Source organism: Coffea eugenioides, unplaced genomic scaffold (assembly GCF_003713205.1).
Source record: "Coffea eugenioides isolate CCC68of unplaced genomic scaffold, Ceug_1.0 ScVebR1_144;HRSCAF=592, whole genome shotgun sequence".
Lineage (NCBI taxonomy): Eukaryota > Viridiplantae > Streptophyta > Magnoliopsida > Gentianales > Rubiaceae > Coffea > Coffea eugenioides.
Genome location: NW_020861853.1, coordinates 125610 through 137863, shown reverse-complemented (window position 1 = coordinate 137863; position 12254 = coordinate 125610). Strand labels below are relative to the sequence as shown.

The window sequence follows — 12254 nt, the reverse complement described above, 5'->3', positions numbered from 1 at the left end:
ATGTCACGTTACTGGCACACGCTGATTAGGTGTGTGACATGAATGGTCACGTCTTGTGCATGGATAACATTCCATTAGACTTACTAGCAAAGTTAGCTTAAATTATCCTTGTTGTTTTACAAATCAATCAGCTACAAGCAAGTTTATTACTAGTGAAGTTTGTTCTGGAAAACTCAGATGCTTTTCCCATGGATGAATGGCCACTTTTTCTGCAAGGGCAACATTCCATCAGACTTACTGGCAAAGTTAGCTTATATTATCCCTGCTGTTTTCCGAATCAATTAGTTACTAGCAGGTTTATTACTAGTAAAGTTAGCTCAATTTTGCCTGGGAAATTTTGACAATGACTTAAGTAGTTCCTTACGTGCTAACGAAAACAAAGCGGCTAAAATTTTAGATTTTGACCAAAAGAGTTCTTGAAGAGTTTAACAATAACAAATCTAATGATCTCAAATTTAATTGCCTACGTTATGAGAATCAAACTAGTTGATATAACAACACAGGTATTCGGAGTAGTATGCTGCATTGCAAAAAGAAGAAGAGTAAAAGTAAAGAAGTAGGAAAGAAAGTTAAAAAAACGTGAGGTGAAAATTGGCAACAAATTTGATTTATGAGAAATCAACTAGAAAATGAATTTTGAAAAATTTATTTCTATATATATTTGTAAAAACAAAATCAAATACCGATATTTTCTTTAATTTGGTATTCAAATAAAAATATTAGTGCAAATAATGCCAAAAGCTACACAACCACAAATGAATATTACACACGTCCTTAGGTTAAAATATAAAAGCTATGGTTTGTGCATGTACATGCCCTAGATATTTGTAGAAGGAAAATCTTATATTCTTCTCAAATAATGAAGGTAAATTATAAAATGAGAAAATATCATTTAACCACCGATTATTGCAACCTGTCCCTTATGGGGAAAGGTATTAATCTTTTTAATTATTTTAAATTACATTGCACGTCATTTCAAGAAATGTAAATTCAAAGGTATAAAAAATTTTTATTTAGAAGTGGTATTAGAGTTTAGCCACACAAATCTTGGTGTACACCACTTGTTCCCAATGGATTCGTTTCACTTTATCGTAAAATTTTTATTGTTCTAAAAGCAAAAAAAGATAATTAGAAGCTTAATATATAAAAACGAAATTTGACATTTTATTATTGCTTTAGAGACTAGATATAATTCTAGCATGCCCAATTTTGTTGCATTCGTCCATTGGCCCCTTGGATCATTTTCTCCATCTCCTCCCGAAACTTATCCATGGCTGCAAAAGGCAAGCACAGTGGCACCACAAAACCATCCTCTCCTTGGCTATTCGGAAATTGCGAATAAAATGTCATGTTAGAAAATGATTCCCCATCCATAGTTCCACCATGAATTGGCTTTCCCCTGCCAAAATCTACCTCCTCAATTCCAGTTTTTGTTGCATCAGAAACAGATATTCTTTAACAACCTAGAGTACCCTGGTTTTCCATCCAAGGCACTATAATCAATGGCTGATTTGATGAAGTCTTCAGTTACTTGTTCATTCTCTTTCTTCACTAGCCCCAATGCATACCCTAATGGATTATTGCATAATTTCTCCACTTTTGTGACTGCTGCAAGAGTGACAAATCCATTGCCATGATAACCACTAAGTGTGAGGACTCGGATTTTTATTTATTTATTTATTTCACTGGTTTATCTAATTATTTATTTATTCATTTGCTCCAATTAATTTATTTCATTCATTTTAATTGCATTTGCATGGTACATTGCTCTAAATTATATTTTAGCACATTTGTCTTTAAAGTTAATTTTTCTTCTGCTTGATTAGTGAGAATTAGTGAAAATACATTTTTCGAGATAATATTTGGTCCGAGAGTGCAGTGGTCTTGGAGAATTAAGTGAGAGATTAGAGGTGAGTGAGTTGAATTAAGCTCAATTTGGAGCACTAATGGGTCACTATTTATTTGTTGACTTTTGCATCAAAGATAGCTTTATGTCATTTCATCTTTCTCATCAAATCACTTCACACAAAAAGCACCCAAACCCTCTCTTCTTCCCTCCCTTTTGGCCGGCCACCCCTCTCCAGTTTTAGCCAAAAATTTCAGCTTCATCTTCTTCCTTGGTGGTTTAGAGCTTGAATTCTTGTGGTTTGGTCTACTACTCTTGGAGGAAAGGTAACTCTCCAAAACCCTCATTTTTCTTCCAACTTATGGTTAGTTTTTAGTTAGTTTTAACTAGTTAAACTTGGGTTGTTGATGGGTTCTATGAACCTTGACTTTACGTAGATGTCTTGAGGCGAATTCTTAGGTAGCGGCCTTGAGGATTCAATGTTTGTTTGGTTGTTGTTTTGGTGATTTATAGTTTGGTTTTGGTATGAAGATTTGGAAAGAAAATTTGAAGAGAAAATGGTGCAAGAACTGTCCGATTTTTGCTGGTTCATTTCCCTTACGTTAATTTCGAATTTTGTGGTTATATTGATGCCAAAATGCTTGTTATATGTTGGGGTATATGTGTGTAAATTATCTCCCAAAAAGCATTTCATTTGGTTGAGTTAAAGTTAGGTTAAAGTGAGGAAAGCAAACCTGGAATTTCTGATCAGTGCCGCCGTCTAGTACGCACTCAACAGCCCATAATTTTTCGTTCAGGAGTCAAAATCAAGTGCCGTTTGTGGCATATGAAACTAGACTCCGAGGGATTTCTAACGGTACAAAATGTACCTGCTAGTTCGTTTTCTATGAGCCGTAGTGAACTGGCAAAATTGACTGTTTTTCTTCACTGTTCTAACCAAGAAACAAGCATAACTGCAGTTTGTAGCTCGTTTTCACTCATCTTACAAAACGAATTTGAAGACAGTTTTTTCTAGTGATTTTTAGCATTTTAAATCTATTTTTCAATGCCATAAACCTCACTAATTTTGAACTTGTGTAGTCTTAGTTATGGCCTGATTTCAATTGTGTCAAGTGCTCCAAAGCTGGAATTCCGTGAACCAGGTTTCAAAAATCAGCTTTCATAAAACTGTTGTATCTTAGTATATAAAGATCCAAATTGAGTTCTGTTTATTGCATTTGAAACTAGACTTGGAGTTATTTCAGTGGTATAAATTTCAAGGGCTGATTCGATTCCTGTGAACTTTGCTAAATTTTCAAAATTCACTGAAATTCAAGACTGTTTTGCTCTGTTCTTGCTGAAATAGTGAGACGGAGCTAAAATTTGACTAATTTTGGATTTGAATCTGGAAAAAGTATCTTATAAAGAGTTTTAGTTCATTGAGTCTATTTTCCAAAGGTATAAGATTTGCTAATTTTGAACTTATGAAACTCAAGTTATGATTTTTCAAAAAAAGTTGCCCAAAACTGAATTTTTCCTTGGAAAGTGACAACACTCCAAAGTCACTTGGAAACATTTTCTAAGTTTCAAGCCTAACTTTCTTGGTTATTTGTATTTCATTTCATACTTGGAAAATGGATTTCACCTTCTAGTCTTATGCCCTTAGTTTTCATGAAATTGAACCATAAAATTGAGCGTTTTAGCTAGAGTAACTCTTCAGGAGTTACACTAGTTTTATATTCGAAACTTGGAACCTTTAACTTCAACCTTTGCTATGAAATGAGTAGTATTTTGCTGGAATTTGACTCCATAAGATTAGAAAACGTGAACGCTCCTTTATATTCTAAAACTTGGGTATAGGATTAGAAGTTTTGAGGTTTGAAAACCATCTTTCTTTTTCTCGATTTTCGTGTCAAAAATTAAATAGGGGATTTTCTTTTTAGAACCAAGATTTCTTTCCACGACTTGACTCGAAAATGACTATTGAGTTCTCTTTGAATATTATTTCATTGATTAAGTGAAGAAGTCTCTTTTAATTCGACTTGAACATGTGGTTTTCGAGCGTGGGTAGCAAGAGGATATTCTTCTTATTAACCTTGGTCGAGTACCTAGGCAATAGTGGTTGTGCATTTCTCAGGTAGTCTCGTGGACGCCGAGGAGCTTGTCTGACCTCTTGCTTTTGTTCTTGCTTTGCTCTTGACTTTTGGTGAGTGTCAAGTGCATGTTTCATGTTACTATGATTGAAATGATAATTGTACAAGTGCTATGTGATTCGTGAACTTGCCGAGGCGAGAGTGTATTTTACCGCCCTTGTCCTCTCTCCCTCTTGATTAATTGATACTTGTTACATGAATGTTTGTGACTTGCACTTGTACTTGAACATGTTTTAACTCGTGACTACTAAGCAGCAGCATGTACCACACCCTATTCGGGTGAGAGGTGCCTCTCATACCAACTCAGTGCTATGAACGATTCTAAATCGATTGGAGTATTGTCTCATCGACCAATCATGCTTATAAAGATGCCCCAACCCATTGGCTAACCTCGTAATTCGAACCGGCAAGGGTTTGGTCGAGAAGCTTGGTGAACCTTGAAAAATGTTATAGCTTGATCTTTTGAGATCTAGCTTGACATACTCGAATAGTATTACCACCTCATACTCGTTTGGTTTCGGATCCGAGTGGGTATTATGTTGGATGGAGGAAGTAAGTGGAGCGTTACGGTCATGTTGCTACTTGAGTTGACGGAGAGTCAACCTTGGATAGCTTGAATCGGTCGAGACGTGGAAATAGCTCCTCTGAGAGCTTCTGTATCCTTCTACTTGTGTTTATTTCCTACTTGTGCACTTTAATGAAATTTCATGTTAAAGTTACTTTTAAGTGTGCTATTTGATTTAATTTGTGCTACTTGCTTGCTTGCTTGATTTTCTTGGTCTCACTGAGCGTTAGCTCACCCCAAGTCGTTTTCCTTAACAGGCTTTGGAGGTGGAAGTTGGAGATTCTAGACTAGTGGCTTTTGGTTGAAACTAGTGTATCTTTGTATGATATTGGAGACTTTTAAAGTGTAAATTTTGTTATATTTAGGGAATCTGGATTGTAATTTGTAAATGCTAGCCTTAGGAGTTGTGGCTTGTATATTTGAAGTATTCCTTAATCCTAAGTCTATGATTGGCTTGTGGATCTCTATTAAGGTTGAATGAGTGCGTGAGTCCTGACGAGAGTGGGCAAGCGTTCCACTGACACCCTAGGGTTCGCCCTAGGGAGAGATGGGGGCGTCACACTATGCAAATTTTGGTTATTCTTACCACGCAAGCAAGACTAACAATCTCTTCTAGATCCAATTGTAAGGCTATTGATCTTGATCTCCATAAAAATGCAGCCACTAAATCAAATCTTGATGCATAATGAATTTTTGGGGTAAGATATTTCTTGATAGCTTTTTTCTCTTACGGTCCAAAAAAAAACCCTTTGCATGGGAGGTTGGCTACAGGGTCCAAAATTGTCAGTTTAGCGCAACTATTACTATTTTTCTCTACTTCATATTCATTGTGCACACATGTAACACATGGAGGATTTCTTGCACTTAGAAGCTCTCTTTGCCACACAAGCAATGGAGAAGGTGTCGATGATGGATATTTGGCTAACTGCATTCAGAAATTGGACCAAGCCAATTGCATCACCAATTAAATGGTTTAAGTGAACAGCAAAGACAAGTCCTCCATAGATCAAGTGGGTCACCTGAATTTTTGCCCAGAAAAATGAAAATTAAAATGAGAAAGTTTGCTGGTAAAGTTTGTAAATAAGTAGGAATCCAGGAAGGTATAACTTTAGCTCAAACCAAAATTGATCTGTAAAAATCTTTATTCCAAAAGTTCCACAGCATTGTGAGAAAGTTCATTTTAATGATCCCTTTTTTATACAACTTTATCTACCTAAAGCTTGCCATGTGGAAGTGGAGAAATTTATAATGTTCTCATGACACTAACTAGTGTAAACTGAACAAGGAAGGACGGTCACTTTCTTGGAAATTATTATCCAAGTGCTACAAGAAATTTTGAGAAATTGAGGGAAAATTTATGACTAGGCCTAAAATAAACGGTTTGGTGCGGAAAACCTGAAAAATTTTTTGGCTGCATAAAAATTGCTAATCAAATATATAGTCAGCATGGTTTGTAATATATTGGATAGATACAGTACAGAATATTGTATATACATATGCATATTTCATTTTTTTAAGTATGATTGAAAATTCATTGCCCAAATATCGGTTCAGAAAAATTATGCATATAAATTCTTGCGCAAAATAGATTTAAAAGTTTCTGACCTATAAACACATGTATAGTTATTATGTTTACATGTATAAATTTAGGATAAAATACAAAAAAACCTCATGTGGTTATGGTAACGTACAGAAAAGTTTCTTATGATTTCAAAACATACGTTCCGAGCATTCACGGTTTGAACTAATTGAAATAACAATAGAAATTATCAAAATTAATGAAAGCATATGAGATGGCACAATTGCCCTAATATATATATAGGCATAATAAAAGATTGTAACAAATATTTTGATTAAGTAAACTTATGAAAAACCATATGTGATTAAACTAATCTGTGAAAAAGTCCCATATGGTTATCTATTGCTGGCACCACCACCCTCCATCTTCAACTATCACCCTCCCCTACTTCTAAACCTCCTCCCTCTCTTTTTCCTTCTCTCCCTTCCTCCTCCCTCTTCCTTCTCCTTTCCCTCCCTTGCATCCACATTCCCTCTCTTTGCGGCTCCTTTCTAGCACCTCTTCACCTCGTTCTTGTGACCAAATTTGTAGTAGAAGGGAGGGGAAGGGGTGCAAAAAAGGGGTGATTTAGTCACGACCCCTTCCTTACACCCTCTCTCTCTTGTAACTAACTATGGTCGTTGGAAGGAAGGAGGGTGCAGGGAAATTACTATGAGGAGATGAGAAGGAGTGGGATGCAGGGGATGAAGAGGGAAGAGAGATAAGGAAGAAGGAGAGAGAAGGAGTGGTGATCAATGGGAGGGTGGTGATGGGAGGTGGACAGTGGTGATGGCAAGAGGTAGGGGTGGTGGCGGAGGAAAAGATGATGATGTTATTTTATTTTTATTTATTTATTTTGTATATAAAAATAAGGTGAGTTGTATTTGAGAATTTTTATTTATTTATTTTATGTATAGAAATAAAATGAGTTGTATTTGAGAGTTTGTATTATTTATTTATTTTGTGTATAGAAGTAAGGCGTGTTGTATTTGAGAATTTTTATTTATTTTATGTGGAGAAATTAGGTGAGTTGTATTTGGAAATTTTGAGTGGTTTTTGAGAATTTTATGAGCTTTATGGCATTTGATAGATATATCAGTTAAAAATTTTATTTAAAACATTATTTTTCAAGTCAAGCACTTGTAATAGAGGCTCATTTACCTCAAACTCATTAATTTAAATAATTTTTGTCGATCTTTCATGTTAGTTCATACCATGAGGAATAAAATTGTATAATTGGAAACTGTAGGGGACTATTTCTGTTGGTTTGGGGCTTTTATGTATTTTACCCTTTTATTTAATAGGCATATCAATTAAAAATTTATTTATTTCCAATACAAATACTCACAAAAGAGGTGCGTGTATCACATAATCCATTAATTTAGATGATGTCTATCACCTTTTAAAAATTAGTACAAACCACGAAATACCAGAATATATGTTTTGAAATTAGATGGAGTTTTTTCCATAGGTTTATTTAACCACAGAGGGCTTTCCTATATTTTACCCACTATGATATGTCCTTGCTATTTTTTTATATAACATGGAAGACATATCACTGTCCTTATACAAATTTTATTTTTAAAAAAATTTGAAGTATAATCTACAAAATATTATATGCTAAACCCTGTTACATGTATTCTACGGTTATTTGAAATGCACATTGTTTTTTATAAGAATATATTTTATGTGTTTTTAGTGTGCTTTATTAGTTAGTTTTTGGTGTTTCTTAATGAGTTTTATAGCTAATTAGTTAGGGTTTTACTAAAAATACACATTTTGTGGTTTAAGTGGCAAAAACTGCATTTCTATAGATTTTAATGGTAAAAATTTCATGTTTTGATAGGTTTTATGATTCAATCATCAAACAGCATGAATTGAAAGACAATTGGATGATTATTGATGATTTGAAGGGGTTAAAAAAAGACATGAAGTGCAAAACATTCAAAGGAAGAAATGCAAGTGAAGGTAGCTTTTGACACCTTATTGTATTTCGGCAATATCTCGATCTACATGCATCAGATTGAGGTGATCTTTATATCATTCTAAAGCTAAGAGATAGATCTACATTTGGTATGTAGACATCAAAATCCAGTTCAGTCATTTTCCTTGTCAAAACGTCAAAATACAGAAGCTCATTTACACGGTCGAGAGCTAAAATAGGGGATTGACCAGTCAAGGGTATTTTAGTCATTTACCAGTCCACAGAACTCCAAATTGGATGATTCTTAAAGCATTGGAAAGTAAATCAAATGGATACAACTTTCATGTTTCGAACAAGAGCTAATTCGGCCTCCAGCATGGAGAAAATAATGGTTGAAGTGAAGCCAAATACACAGAAGTGAATACGTGGCATATGAAAACGTGACTTGTAGTCGCGTATTCTGTAGTTGCTTATTGTAGCCAGATTTTTGCAACTTTTTCAGCCACTTGCTCTATTTTCACACTACTTTCCAGCTATACTCTAGACAAGAATTTCAGCTGCACATGCTTCAGACTCCAAAAGGAAAAGAAAAGGAGCTTCATGTCTTGTCCAAAAAATAACTTTTTGACTCTCTTAACAATTGGAGATGTGAGTATGATTAGAAAGGAGAGAGTAAGGCATTTAGGAGGGAGATTATTATATTTTATCATTAGAACTTAGTGGAGAGTCTTGTCTAGTTAAAACTTTTGTGAGAACAATTGGAGACTTCATTGTACAACCATTTTGTTGAAGAAATTGAAGATCATTGGGAGCTTCTTCATTATTTTGGCTAAACTTTCTTTATCTATCTTTTACTTGTGATGTAATATGTGTTCATGTAATGAAGCCATGTTCTTTCTTGTTATATCTTATATGAGTAACTAAATTTCTAGATCTAAAGAGTAGATAAAACTATTGGCTACTTGATATGAAGTGAATATGATTTACACTTGTTACACCTTGTATTAACTTGTCTATTTATGCATACTTATCACTTGTTGTTGCTTGATCACTAATAACAAGCTTATAGTTGTTATTATTTAATGAAAGTTAGATATAATGATAGTACAACATAAATAGAGTTTAAGTAGTAGACTCATGAGAATAGAGATACACTTAAGTGGATCAAACTTGCATTTTATAAAGTAAACAAGAGTAGACTGACAGGTGTCGTGCTTGTATAATAATAAATACCTACTCGAGAAAAATATAAATTTTGTATATAGTGGTGAGCAAGGTCGAATCCACAGGGACTGGTGATAATTCGTTTCTTCCAGAGTCCGAAGTATGGGGGGGTTTGGAGAATATAAAATAACTAATTAACTAACTAATGAAACAACAAATAGAAATAAATAATAATTAATCAATAACCAATACGACTCTAGTCAAAAGTGCAACTTTTTAGACACTATCCATTCAACTGATTTTCGATGCAAAGATAATTCAATTACTCATTAATAGATTGGTTATAGTTGTCATACATGCGATAAACAACCAGCCTTTTGTTACTTTATCGATAGTCAAGATATGACCATTAACTATTTTCCTAACCAAGAAATAATCCTAGGTACGACCATAGGATTTAATTTCTCGATTGCAATAAGAATTAGAAATGCCAACCCCAACCAACAAACACGCTACGAGGGTTTGTTTAAATTAGATCATACGTTTCCCTAACATAAAATCAATCACGCTAGTCGCCACTGGTATTAATCAATTGAACAATTACAGATTCAATCAATTAATCTGGCAGTAGATTATTAGGTTAATTCGAATATCGGGCCCTTTAATTCAAATAACATAACAATCATAAGAAGTTAAATCAGGAAATGTATAAATACCAATGAATAAAAGAAATAAGTCAAATAATTCGATCTCACAGATGTTTGGAACCGAGTCCTTAAATTGACCTTCAACTAAAAAACGGAGATTTAGCTACACATCCTTAAGGGAAATCCATGAAATTTCCTTGAAGCCATTCACATGAATATTCCACCGAAAGAAAGAAAAAATGCAGAGATCAGCCAAGCGACCGTCTCCTCTTTTTTTGTTCCCTGGCCATGGTAGTAATCACGCGGGATTCCGGCCTTTTTCTCCTCTTTTTACTTTTTAATTGATTGGTTTTCTAAAACCAATCAAATTCTTAAAAGAAAGTCCTATTACAAATCAATTTCCTCAAGCTTTCCTTTTTCTTGAGAGTGACTGTGACAGTCCCACCTTCCCTTAGGGCTTCTTCCTTCAAAATCACTCTACCAAAATCTTTAATTCTCCTTAGTGAGCAACTTTTATGGAGTAGTTTGCACAAACTATGGTTGGAACTCAAGATTCAAGCAAGAAGTGAGGTGCAAGATGAAGTTTTCTCTCCTTTTCCTCCTCTCCAATTTCGGCCAAGCTAGGAAGAAAAATGAAGACATCTTGATCAAATTTGGTTGTTAGTAAAGGTAAGAAAGGTTGGTCAAAATCCAACTTTCAATTGTGTCGCGACAAATGGCGCCTTAGGGTTTAATCTCATTCTCTTGTCTTCCAGTGGTTAATCTTTCTAACTAACCTCTAATTATCTCTTAACAACTTATAAACTAATATTCCTTTATGCAAAATTCACCTAGTCGTCAAAAATTTATTGCACTTATCGTACTAGCGGGTCCCACGTCTATAATGTACTTCAATATTAACATGAACTAACTTATACTAAAAAAATGATTCAAAAACTACACTCACTTATAAAAATATCTAGAAAATTAAGGTAACACAATAAAGTAAAGAAAATGTATGCAAAGAATTAAAATATTAAATATTAAATATTAAAATTTTTCGGGTCCTCACACTCTCTTCCCCTTAAAAGAATTTCGTTCTCGAAATTTCTCACCTTGATTAACAAATAGCTTAGGGTATTTCTTTTCCATTTCCTCTTCCACTTCTCAGGTTGTCTCTTCTACTCCGTGATTTCTCCACAAGATCTTCACCAATGAAATTTGCTTGTTTCTCAGTTCCTTAACTTTTCGGTCGAGCAACTGCACGGGTTTCTCATCATAGGTGAGAGATTCATCTATCTCAATTTCCTCTGGTTGTAAGATGTGAGTCGGATTAGGATGATATTTCTTGAGTATCGAGACATGAAAGACATCATGAATTCTGGACAAACTCGATGGTAGCTCGAGTCGGTACGCCACTTTTCCAACTCTTGAGAGAATTTTGAAGGGTCCTACAAATCTTGGTTGAAGTTTCTTTCCTTTACCCACCGTGACACTTCGCAACGGTGTGATATTAAGAAATACAAGATCTCCAACATCAAACTCCAAAATCCTTCCTTCGATTGTCTGCGTAACTTTTTCGCCGACTTTGAGCTGTTTGAAGTCTTTGACGTATCAATTTAACCTTCTCATGAGTATCCTCCATCCAAGTTACGGTTGTTGGATCTAAAATCTTCTTTTTCCCTATTTCATCCTAATAAATCGGTGATCGACACTCCCTTCCATACAGAGCTTTATATGGTGCAAACTCTATTAATGTCATGTGTTGGCCCCAAATCCCTCCAAAATCTAAGATACAAGTTCTTAACATATCCTCGAGGGTTTGAATGGTTTTTTCTGATTGTCCATCTGTCTGGGGGTGATATGTGGTACTAAAGTTTAGTTTGGTCCCTAAGGTTTCTTGCAATTTCTGCCAAAATCGAGATACGAATCGAGGATCCCTATCCGAGACTATACTCACTGGAACTTCATGTAACCTTATAATTTCATCCATATACAACTGAGCCAACTTTTCTATACAATACTTCATCTTCATGGCAAGAAATGAGCCGATTTGATTAATCTATCGACGATTACCCAAACGGCATCATGACCTTTTTGCGTCTGTGGCAAACTTGAGACAAAGTCCATCGTGATGTTTTCCCACTACCATTCGGGTATCTCGAGAGGTTGTAACAAACTAGATGAATTTTTATGTTCAGCTTTAACTTGTTGACAGATGAGACAAGTTTGCATATATTGGGCAATTTTCTTCTTCATGTTGTCCCACCAATATAACCCTCTTAAATCCTAGTAAATCTTACTACTACTTGGATGGATCGTATACTTGGACCGATGAGTTTTCTCTAAAATTTTCTTTTTCAATGTTTCATCATTTGGTACCACCACTCGGTTCCGGTACCTCAAAATTCCTTTAAAAGTCAAATTGAAATCAGGTAA

The 12254-nt window shown here is 34.8% G+C and overlaps 1 pseudogene; it reads right to left on the bottom strand.

The window, feature by feature from the left end:
* Positions 1-1194: 1194 nt before the first annotated feature.
* LOC113755365 lies at positions 1195-11945 on the bottom strand (annotated as a pseudogene).
* Positions 11946-12254: the final 309 nt, after the last annotated feature.